This window comes from Thermobia domestica, chromosome 3 (assembly GCF_964235325.1).
Source record: "Thermobia domestica chromosome 3, izTheDome1.hap1.1, whole genome shotgun sequence".
Taxonomy (NCBI): Eukaryota; Metazoa; Arthropoda; class Insecta; order Zygentoma; family Lepismatidae; genus Thermobia; species Thermobia domestica.
The window spans coordinates 81,497,075-81,510,282 of NC_137456.1; the positions used below are offsets into that span (position 1 = coordinate 81,497,075).

The 13,208-nt window shown below is 36.5% G+C and overlaps 1 protein-coding gene across 1 annotated transcript in view; it reads left to right on the forward strand.

Annotated features, from left to right (window-relative positions):
• Window positions 1-13,208, forward strand: part of LOC145680556 (FAD-dependent oxidoreductase domain-containing protein 2-like) — a 605,718-nt gene that overhangs the window by 200,188 nt on the left and 392,322 nt on the right. The gene's annotated exons all lie outside the window — the stretch shown is intronic.

Consider the following 13,208-nt stretch of genomic DNA (forward strand, 5'->3'; position numbering starts at 1 on the left):
ACCTTATGTTTTGTGTGTTTTGTATTCCATCGGACAGAAACATGGGCACTACCACGATGAAACAACAAGAAAATATTTTGATGTATTCGAAATATGGATGTGAAGAAAAATTGATAATATTAGCTAGGTCGAACAGAGAGCCTTTAACGAAGTGCTAGTAATATTATAGTAGAAGAGAAAACAACAATATTGCAACTAATTTGAAAGAAAATTACGAATTAGTTGGAATGTTGTCTTAGAAAGATAAACGTTCTAAGTGATGTGGAAGAAAGTACGATAAGAAGAAAAAGAGGGAGGGGCCAAAGAGACTGGAATAGATGAACGAAATTTGATAAAGGGTGTATCGTATATCTCGAGTGAATGTCTCTCAGAATAATGCAATATGCATTGCGGGAAGTGTTAGCTGTGCACCGATCCTGGTATCATTGGTCGGAAGAAGACCAAATCTACATCAGCCCAGTTTCGGACGACTACGTCATGCGGATGCACGCCTGAACACCTGCATCAGGCGACCTGTCCTTACCATTCGCAAGATATACTGCATCACAGATGAAGACCAGGTTGCAGGACGCAGTTCTACCATTACGAATGCCACTCACAACCGTGCAGTCCTCTCAGTTATATCGTGAAAAAGGAACTGAGGAATGAACGGAACAAAAGTGTATTTGATGATTAAATGTTATAATGATGGTTGTTTGTAGGTGTCACGTTGACCAGGTAAGAAGCACCTTCCAGATACATAGAAATACTACCTGTCATCATTGTATAGGAAGCCATAACTAGTTACTGTTATGGCTTATGTACTTACATGAGACACTGACCAGCGCTGGGTCTATCTACATCATCAACTAGTCCTGCTGCAGTTTTTGTACCATCAGAGATATGTGCTCTTTTATCACGACAGTACTTGCCCACATACCTGTCACGTTACTCAACGCGATATCCGAGTATGAGTGAACTTCCTTAACCCACAAAATAACCCACAAGATTTTTCAAATTTAGTCCGTGGAAATAAAAACTGGGACAATTACATCACAAAGTGGAAGAGACGAGAAACTCCATTATCTGGATACATATGATATGTCTGTGATCGTTTCCATTCTAGAGTGGAGGCTTATGCTATAGTTGAAGGAGGGCGCCCACGTATTGATATGGTTCTTTGAAAAACCCTGTGCATCCTCTCCGTAGTTGTAGGACTCTATGCACATACTATGCAGAGGTATAACTTCCATTTACATTTTCTACCAGTTTTTTTTTTTTTTTTTTTTAATTTTTGACAGTAACTCCAAGAGCTCAATTTGAGCATAAATTTCTTTAGTACGGAATCTATATGCATATATTTGAAATCTGTATATTGGATTTGTATTTATCAAGATTTGCGATGTTAGGAATATATGATATTCCTATATTAAATGTTACTTTTGTATTATCCCGTGTAGCCCAGCGATAAAATGCTCACCTCTGATGAACGGAATCCCTGGTTTGATCCCAATCTGCGCTAAGTAGGCTTTGTAACGGTCAAACACAGCGCATGTTATTTTTCTAGAGGTTCTCTCGTTTCCTCTCACTGTTTCATTCCAGTATTTCATTCATTATTATTAGATTGTCGAAAATTTATTGAGTCTTTGGAGGTCAAAATGGGGATATATTTATTGTGATTTGCAAAGAACATTATGAAACACATATACACAATTTTGTTCGATAATCTCCTGCAATTTTTCCGGGAACACCAGAACCCCGTCCCTACAGAATTTCTGTGGTTTCGGACTAAACATTGTGATACGTGGGTTTCATAAACCTCTTTTGACGCTAACTTAACATCTTTCACAGAGTTCTGCAGATACCAAAAGAAAAGATGGCATGCCAAGGCTATACGGTAGATGCATTAAGACCTTCCAGACACATTCTTTTAATTTTTGACGGGCCTATGGAAGATGAATATGTGATATAGCATTGTTAACGTGCTATATGAGAAATTTCCTGTTGACCAGTTCCGGCCATTTCTTTTGAATTACTTGATGAACTCGCGCTACAGTACAGGTCCTAGTCTACAGGCAGCGACACTACAGGTCCTAGTCTGTTTTGCTGGACAGTAACAGTTCGTGATTCATGGTGCTCTTTCAATCCCACCAAACGCACAGTACAACACTGCGTGTCACAGCACAGTGCGTCAATGTGAACTTTACCACAGTCTGTGGAACTTTTCTTCGCTTCGACAACGATCTTTCTTCACCCATTGTTGCCGTAAGTTATTCACTTTTCATCATTCCTGAACAATCTTTTCAGATATGTTGCTGAAGTTCATTACGTTTCAGTAGAGATTCGTAGATAGAAGTTCAATCGAGTAAATGTTTTTGAGTCAGATCATGTGGCACTCGTGTGTATAACTTTTTGTGACCAGCTTTCTCTAAATGGTTTAACATTGTACAGTGATGGGTATTTAGGTCATTGGCAACGTCATGTCTGCTTGCACGGTATTCTTCAGCTTTTGCGAGCATATCATCCACTTTTGCTGTGATTGGTCGCCTACTGTGAGGAGCATATTGAACATCGAAGTTTTTAGAACAAAAGCGCCTTTTTGCTCTTACTTTTGATAACGCATCTTTCAAATAAGCAACACAAATTTCTTCATGGTCCTACGCAGCATTTGCTTCTTCGTTGAAATTGTAAAATTTAACGCAGTTTTGAGGACCGTTCGCTCATCTTTTCGCCGCATTACCTTACGTCACGTTATAAGAACCCCAACACTTTTGTATATCTACTAGCTTAAACTACCTACTGTCAAATGACGGTAAAACTGACTTGCTGTGGCGTATGAGTCTTGCAGTTCCAAACCGGTTCTTGTTCATTGATATCAAATCCCAGAAAACCAACAAAAACTGTAGGATCGATGCATTTATGAGGAACTGGAAATATTTGAGGATATTCAAATTTCTCACATGAACACACTGAAGTGTTTCCAGTTTTACAAAACATGTAGATCCTACATTTTTAAAGTTTTCTGGAATTTGCTGTAAATGAACAAGAGCCATTTTGGAACTGGACGACTCATATATACGTTAAGTTTTGAGATATTTAACTCTATCTCGTGCACAGAAAGCTCAATATGTTTAAGACAAGTAGTTGTAATCACCGTCTTCCTTACCTTCAGAGCGTGATTATGGAGTGTTAAACAACAAAAATTTCGTGTTACACATTCCGGATAATCTGGATATCAGTTCGAATATGAATATGGAAAAATTTTGGAATAATATATTTTGACATATTGAATTATTCATTCCGAAAATGCTATCTCCCCCAAAAGTATTGATGATAGCAACTCCTTTGTACCATGTAGATCCATTTACAGCACATCAGGGAAAAATTGAGGGAACGTGGACGGACATCATTTTCCCACTTACAAATAAATCTACGGCGTCCCCTCACTTTCTAAAAAAAATACAATGAGCAAAGATATGTACTGGGGACGACGTGACGTCTAAAGTCCCCTACCTTTTCAGATCCACTTTTACCCCTGCAGTACATGTGATTTGAGAAAGAATTGATAACGTTATTAAGATCTATCTGAAAAATAACTCTTTGTATTGAGTTTCGTAACATATTTCCACGAAGAATTACATTTTAGGAACAGAATTGTGGGAGGTAAAGGAATTACCAGAAGATTACATAACATGAAAGAGGTCTTTTGTAATTATACAATTTAATTTTCTTCTTGTAATGATATATTTCGATCAATTGGTTTCTTCTTTTCTAATTAATTGAAAGTTCTAGTAACAATATCTCGTACCGCCGTTAGGCAATTATCTTTTTGTCTTTATCTGGACGTTTTTGCAAAAAAAACCAATAATAAAACCAAAATGAGATTGACGAAAACATGTGAATTCGTGGGTAGGAAGTAGTTATTGTAGTGTATATAATCGATTTTCTTCTCCTTTTCTCCTCCTAATCTGTTTCCAATCATATTCATGCTCTTTTCCCTTCCAACACCTCCTCATACCTAGTCATCACCGCTTTAATCGCCCACGTGTCCATCAGAAATGTCACCAACAGATCTCCTCGTCTTGTTTATACATATTTTGTAATTTGCGTTGTATCATGCACAACATGAAGACAACCATTACCTGGAGGGAGAACGGTGATATTTACAACCTGTGGAAAATTGTGAGTTACAAAATGAAACCAGAGATAGTTCAATTAGAAATGAAACAAAGAAAAGAAATTTCTAATGAAACTAGTCACGCAATAGGGCTACAAGGTATGGTTCAAGACAGTACGTTGGTTTATAGTAAATGTGCGCTTAACTTGAACGAAACTTGACAGATTTTAGTCCAATAAAGATAGGATTGAGAAAGGAACAAATCAGTAACAAGCTGAAAATTGGTATGGAAGTAGGGGCATGTGTCAGGAATAACATACTAAAAGTCCCCTAAAATCCCACTGTAGCTTTTCCCGCAATTTTGAAAAATTTCCGCTATCTTTAGATGACGACAAGGAATTTATGGAAATAGTCTCCCTTTATATTTATTCTTCTAGCCCCCGTTCTAATTATCACAAAGCCATAAATCATATATGGTTGGAAAGCTTGAAAGACAGAGAATCTAAGTAAATAACATATATGCCCATCGTGCTAAATTTCTAGAAGAAGAGGAAGAAGAAAACAGCTTTTTTTATTTAAAAAAGGATATTTTCAGAAATCATGAGAAGTTTGCAACACTGACAGTTATTGCACACCAACGAAACACCACCAAAAGATATCCTTGATATTTATCTCAATCATAGCCAACAATGACACAAATCGGTCCAATATAAGCCGAGAAAAAAATATAACTTATGTTACTTTCTGACCTCTTTGTACAAAAGTGCATAAGGTGACATACACTTTCACGGTTCTAGTCAGCTTCTTTTATCACATAGGACCAAGAGTTATATACGAGGAAATCTTAAGAAACGTAAATCCGAACGAGGTAACACTTATACTAAGCAACCCAATTTGTGGCAGAAGCGCAAAACCCAAAATTTCGGGACAAAACGTGATTTTCGCATAAATTTTTTAAAACTTGCAACACTGACAATTATCCTATGTTAACAAAACTCAGCCACCATTTTCACTATCATCATTATTAATTTACTTTTAAAATGGCCAACGTTTTCCCCAATGGAGTAAGCTATATAGTTTTACATCACTTAAGTATAGCACAAAAATCATTTATTGACAGCATTAGAAAGTAGCAGAAATTGGTAGTCTCCTATTCATAGGAAAATCGTAATTCACACACTTAAAATTACTCTCAACTACAGTAGTCATTTGAATGTATTTTTTTAATGTCTTGTTCATAACTAGAATGCAATTTTCCTTCTAGTATCCTTCAAATCAACTTAGTATTTACATTAGACGTTATTATGCACTTTAAGAACATTTTTGTAACTAGTCCATTCGGACTAATTTTATTAGAAATCAATGAGGTTATCATTATCTCGTTCATCTCCATGGTTTTCAACATTTGATTTTGCATTCAAACATCCAATTCCTCGAGAATGACATAAATTAGAGCACACAATTCCTGCTTTCCGACAACCGTACATACTTTCACAGCCCTTTTTACAGTTACAGGATATTACACGGAGCGGGTTCCTTGGTCATTCTTGCTGGTACGAGGATACCTCCTAATGTTGTCCATTCACATTAAGTCGCTCGCATATCATTGAGCAATACCTGGGTTCAAAAAACGTACACTGTCAAAGAATGAATGGAACATACCACTTTTAACGTACACACGTACACACGCATGCCTTTCGGATTTAATCATTGAAGATATAAGATACTTTCGTGTTCTGAATATCCAAAGTGAAATCCACCTTATGTACGATGTAACATGGATGATTCTCAAGTAGTTGAAGACACTAACTTGCCCGAATTGGAATGGATTTATGCAGCTGGTGACAAGCAACAACCATAAGTATCAAACATATTAAGTAGTAATTCAACCTTTCATCAATCTTCAGCCAATAAGCATGGATGCTGTATACTCAGCGCTTATGTTTGCCAGCAAAGAATGTGCAGGAAATAAGCAAAAAAGCGTGCTTAGTCACGTTGGATCAACCTTTGTACTATAAAGCATGTGACATTGTAGCAGCATGTAGAAATTCTGGTGAATTACCGTCAGTGGTTGTTAGACTTCGGGGTTTTTCACTCTATAATGTCATTTATGGAAACAGTTGTATATATAATGAAAGGTAGTGGCATTGAAGAACTTTGGTCTTGTGTGTATGCTAGTAACTCCATGCCACAGATAAAGCCAGGCCATTCTTATTGCTCGTGCTTTGCAAGCTCGTTTTTTTAACACAACACGGCCCTTAGCAATTGCAATATATACTGTTTAATTAATGAATCAGATGGCACTGAGGAGTTTGTGCGTCAATTGCGAGATGTTTGTATTCCTCTGATGACTGAAGAAAATATCGATATTGATGTAGTTGTTCAACATTCATAGTCAATCAAGATTGCAAATGACCTGAAGTTATTCATTGACGCTGCTGCAGAAACAAGCCGTATCTCTAAGTTATTCGCTTTGTACTTTCAGCTTGTAGAAATTATGCGTCTTTTAATTCGAAAGAACTGGAGACTTGAATCTTCATCTTCACTGCATATAAGAAATGTTACCATACTTCTATGCAGCTGAGCATCTTTTGTATGCCAAATACGCACATCTGTACTTACAAGAAATGTTGCGGTTGGAGGATGAAATGGATCTTCATCAGTCCCAGCTATTTGCAGGAGACGGTTACTTCAGTATACGTAGAAAAGATATATTTTGGAGTGGTACATGGTCTGATATGACGATTGAGCAGGTTTTAGCGAGAGCAATGAAGAGCAGCGGTGGACTGACCCATGGGAGAGGCATGACTGAAAAGATAATATCTAGGTGTGTGTCAAGTGTGCCAGCAGCGTGCCACTTATGAGAATGTCTTGAAAAATTATTAAACAAAAATAGGCATGAACTTCACACTGGTCGGCATGTGAACCTGTACCAAAGCAGTCAATCACGTGATATATTACATCTAAAGAAGTTCTTACGTTGGTTTTGCCAGCATTCTCCACTCCCTTCATATCCGGAGCTCGCGTCCCTAAGCACTGGCATGGTAGGTAATGAAATGGTCAACTGATAAATCTAAGGAAATCGGATTGGCTGCTATGGAAGGAATGTTTGGACAGACTTTGGGAAATGTGAAACTTAAACAAAAAGATAAAGTCATCCCACTATCCCTAATGCACAATGTAGTGCGTATCCGTGATGAGCTACTGGCTGCAAACACCATATTTCAACTGAATCATATGAGTAGAAGTCCGAAAAAGAACTCCAGTAGTGTTTTGCTTACGAGCTTGCACCCTATTCACTTTCTCTCTTCACAGAAATGTCCATGAGAAAAACAAAAAAGTCCGCTTTGTACGACATGTTTGAATATCGGACAAATTTTAAAACTCAAATTGAAAACACTGTGTACGTTATAGATAGAGGTTGGCTTCTACATCATGTTATTTGGCCACAACATGGAACATACCTTGACGTGCATGACTCGTATGAGTCCTATGTACTCACAAACTCAGAACGAAAGCAACAATTATTTTTTATGGGTATTGCACTAAAAATTCTACAAAAGCCGCTGAGCGGGAGCAGCGTGACTCAAAGGTTCAATCAGCTTTGGTGTTATTCACAAATGAAACCGCATTATTAACAAAAAGAGATAAATTCTTAGGTAATTTCAAACATAAGGATTGTTTAGCCCGTGAGTTGATGGTTCATTTGACATAAGCTGGAATTCAAACCCAGCAAGCAAGAAGTGATGCTGACGCACTTATAGCTAAAACTGCTGTAGCCAAGTCTTTAAATCCTTGTCGGCATATCATGCTAACTTGCGAGGATGTTGACATTTTAATCATTTTGCTTGAACAAGATAATAATCAGTACGACATCACATTTCGAAATAATCAGTACGACATTGGACGTGTACAAGACGTGAGTAAAGAATTTACTACTAAGAAGCTGTAAATTACACAGACAAATATACTAACTGTTTTGCTCAGTTATCATGCTTTAACTGAATGCGACACATCATGTGTTTTGTATCGACAGGGAAAGAAAAAGCCATTGCGATTAATTCAAAAACAGGAAGATTTATGCCGATCACTTAAAGTTTTGAACCATGATAATGCTAATGTACAATCTATAAAGCTGGCACATCATTTCTACTAACACACTACGATTCTCCAGCAATAGTAACCTTACTGGATGAATTCCAGTATCACTCATACATCCTTGCAGTAAGTCGCCCCCAATTCAGAACGAAATACAATGGGCAAAACTGCCACCCACCAGTGATGCTGCGAAACACCATTTCATCAGGTTCAATAGTACCCTGGAAATGATTTGCGAGCGACTGAATATGGATGGACAACATTATGAGGTATTCTCGCACCAGCAAGAATGACCAAGGAACCAGATCCGTGCAATATCCTGTAACTGTAAAAAGGGCTGTGAAAGTATGTACGGTTGTCGGAAAGCAGGAATTGTGTGCTCTAATTTATGTCATTCTCGAGGAATTGGATGTTTGAATGCAAAATCAAATGTTGAAAACCATGGAGATGAACGAGATAATGATAACCTCATTGATTTCTAATAAAATAAGTCCGAATGGACTAGTTACAAAAATGTTCTTAAAGTGCATACTAACGTCTAATGTAAATACTAAGTTGATTTGAAGAATACTAGGAGGAAAATTGCATTCTAGTTTAAACAAGACATTTTTAAGAAATTACGTTCAAATGACTATTGTAGTTGAGAGTGATTTTAAGTGTGTGAATTACGATTTTCCTATGAATAGGAGACTACCAATTTCTGCTACTTTCTAATGCTGTCAATAAATGATTTTTGTGCTATACTTAAGTGATGTAAAACTATATAGCTTACTCCATTGGGGAAAACGTTGGCCATTTTAAAAGTAAATTAATAATGACGATAGTGAAAACGGTGGCTGAGTTTTGTTAACACACAATAATTGTTAGTGTTGCAAGGTTTGAAGAATTTATGCGAAAATCACGTTTTGTCCCGAAATTTTGGGTTTTGCGCTTCTGCCACAAATTGGGTTGCTTAGTATAAGTGTTACCTCGTTCGAATTTACGTTTCTTAAGATTTCCTCGTATATAACTCTTGGTCCTATGTGATAAAAGAAGCTGACTAGAACCGTGAAAGTGTATGTCACCTTATGCACTTTTGTACAAAGAGGTCAGAAAGTAACATAAGTTATATTTTTTTCTCGACTTGTATTGGACCGATTTGTGTCATTGTTGGCTATGATTGAGATAAATATCAAGGATATCTTTTGGTGGTGTTTCGTTGGTGTGCAATAACTGTCAGTGTTGCAAACTTCTCATGATATCTGAAAATATCCTTTTTAAATAAAAAAGTTGTTTTCTTCTTCCTCTTCTTCTAGAAATTTAGCACGATGGGCATATATGTTATTTTCTTAGATTCTCTGTCTTTCAAGCTTTCCAACCATATATTATTCATGGCATTGTGATAATTAGAACGGTGGCTAGAAGAATAAACATAAAAGGTGACTATTTCTATAAATTCCTTGTCGCCATCTAAAGACGGCGGACATTTTCCAAAATTGCGGGAAAAGCTACAGTGGGATTTTAGGGGACTTTTAGTATGTTATTCCTGACACATCCCCCTACTTTCATACCAATTTTCAGCTTGTTACTAATTTGTTCCTTTCTTGGCAGAAAAATGGGCTATCTTTACTGGACTAATTTCTAGTGCTTTGGAAGTTTTCTGAAAGTTTGCAGTAAATGCACCAAATTGCCAGACTTTATTTGTACCAGATTTGCATGGCTTGTAGCTGACTGACACTACAGATTTACCTACAAGTTTGTAGTGATAATCCATTTGATTCTGATTTCGTTTTTGGTATTAAACTTGCTGCAAATTTGCAGACTTACAGTTTAAATTCTCTGCAAGTTTACATAGCTTGCATTACAAACTTTCTGTAAATTTGCTGACAGTTTGTAATTCTATGTGGTAATAGTGTAAATGTGTTGATGCTAATTAACGGTAGTATTTTCTAACATAAGAGAGTATATAACGTTAGCTGCTACAAAAATTTTACAAGAACCGTCCTTCCTGGTTTATGCCTCTAAATTCTGAGATGGTTCTCTGAAAAATCCAGATAGTACAATCTCTTAATCCAACCAATTCTTGCAAGGAGGATGCCAAATTGATAAATGTGCCGGATTAGTGGGATCCCAAATTTTTTAATATTTAATTTAAACTGTGTTACACCCAGTGGAGACGGTTTTCTGAGATCCTCTTATTAAGTTATCCAATACCTCTAATTTCTTGGACAGATCCAGCGTTACATGTTTCCTTTTGGTCGATAGCTGTTTAGGCAGACAATGTTTTATCTGTAAACTGTGTGCATACAGATAGAAACCCCCCTCCTTCCGAGGGGGACGGACCGTAAACATAATATAACAGTTTGCGATGATCGCCCTCTGGCTTTGTTCTCAGAGTAATCGAGAGATATTTATTATTCACCACTGCGTACCTTACTTTGAAATATTGGATTGAGGAATGTGTATTTAGAAAGTAAAAATGGAAATCAATAGTTTATAATTTTATCGAAATCTTTGTTTTACACACGTGGATTTGTTAACTTTAGTTTCCTATCCGCTTGTTAAATCGTCTAGACAAGCTGGAAAAGATTAGCGTTATGTATTCATATGCGAATTATGTTGTTTGTCTTTATCTATAACTTCCGAACCATGTAAATCTGTGTATGCAACAAATTATAACAAACTGTAAGAAGTTCCTAGTTACATTATTCTGATGAACGGATTTCTATGAAACTAGTATTTTTCTGCACACTTCTAGAGTTTGGATTTGAGAAAATATAGATATTACTTTTCTACGTTTTAGTATTATCTCTCTCGTGGTATATAAACTGAGGACTACCTAGTTTCATTCATTCGGTCTTATTGGTTTAGTGACCCGTAACTACAGGGTGTCCAATATACAATGCAACCCGGAGTTTGGGATAGTAGAATTTTTGAACCTGAAGCGATACATAAATAATGGTTATACCAAAATGAAGCTTTGTTCATATATATATATATATATATATATATATATATATATATATATATATATATATATATATATTTAAAGTAAGAAGCAACGATTGAAGTAGATTAGGAACCACACAGTGTTGCCAGACGTAACCGAAGGTTTAAATCAATTATTTTGCAAAACATGTAAATTGACTCATAACTCATAGTATGGATATCCTGTCATTAATTTTCAGTTTGTTTAGTTGGAGTAGCTTGGAAACTATGGAGCATAAAAAAAGAATTTTTCATTTCCACCCAAAACTAATCGGATGTGGCCTCTGTAAGGGGAAATTAGGGAAACCGTAGTTTTTATAAATTAACACTCTGAATTGGCAACATTACAATGATGTTTCAGTGGATCAAAAGGTGTGTTAAGGATCTGTCTACATTATGTAATTCCTGAAAACAACGAAAAAGAAACTTTAAAATTATCATGATAAAACTTTTACTTATATGCATCCGGCAACACTGATATTCATTTCTATGGGGTACTTAAAGCAAGAAGTATACAAGAACAATTCTGGAACTATACAAGACCTGCAAACGAACATTCGCAGTGCCATTGAGAACATTAACACTTCTACTCTTCGTAAAGTTGCTGCCAACATATGAAACGTGTGAACCAGTGTTCGAATCAAAACAGGGGGCAGTCCCACCATCGCTGTAGAGCTGATAACTCGTTTCGTGATAGTAGCAGTGTTGCCGGGTGCATGTAAGTAAAAGTTTTATCATGATAATTTCAAAGTTTCTTTTTCATTGTTTTCAGGAATTGCATTATGTAGACAGATCCTTAACACACCTTTTGATGCACTGAAACATCAGTAATGTTGCCAATTAGAGTGTTAATCTATGAAAACTACGATTTTCCTAGTTTCCCATTACAGAGGCCTCATTAGTTATGGGTGGAAATGAAAAATTCTTTTTTTATGCTCCATAATTTCCAAGCAACTCCAACTAAACAAACTGAAAATTAACGACAGAACATCCAGACGTATAAATTATCAGTCAATTTACATGTTTTGCAAAAAAATTGATTTACGCCAGCGGTTGCCAGATGTAACACTGTGTGGTTCCTAGTGTACTTCAAACAATGTTTTCTAGTTTAAAAATATATGCTTGAACAAAGCTTCATTTTGGCATTACCATTATTTATGTATCACTTCAGGTTCAAAAGTTCTCCTATCCCAAACTCCGGGTTGCACAGTATATTGGACACTCTGTAGAACACCGATACTTTAAACGTTTAAAGACAAACAGCTGAGTACGCAACGCTTACTCTTAACTTAACCGATCCTATGAGAAGTAACACTTTCAGTAACCATCAATCAATTATCCTCATTCTATGTTCTTCTGGATAAGTAGTGAATCCAGTGGCCTTCGGGTTAAGTCTCATCCATCAATATACAAGGAAGAACCGTTTTCAGGTTCATAAGAGGAAAGTTATCTCCATCATCAACAGCAGGCTAGTGAGAGAGAAATAAATATGCTCCTTGCATACACAAGTTCACTCCCTATCACTACCACTTAACATAAATACACTCAAACTGAATCACAATTATTGCAAGGAAACGTTTTGAACGAAAGTTACCACAGGAAATAAGGTTACTACGTGACAAATCGGTTGCACATGTGTATGATGCTGATAGCAGTTTCTCTCCTTCCTTAAATAGTAACTAATTTGCGTAAAAATGAAAATAGTATTCCATATTTATTTCCTTTACTCTAATTAATTAATTTATTTATTTCCTCCAACAGAGAGATCTCTCCAATTATATGAGGTGTACACAATTGATTACATTATATAATAATATTTGGTCTAGGAATTAATTCGTGCGGGTGGACAAGAGATGGCGCAACGAACGGAGCGTCCCACAGTTCCGTGTATCCACACATGTGTTGCAAACCCCTGTCATCGCGTATCGTTCGTAGATTAGGGCAGTGGATTAAAGCGTCAACAACACCAGTTTGTAGTTAAGTGAACAAGGCGCAATTTGTGCCTGATAAAGTGTTTTTGTGGGGTGTCCTGCTGCATTACTTTAAC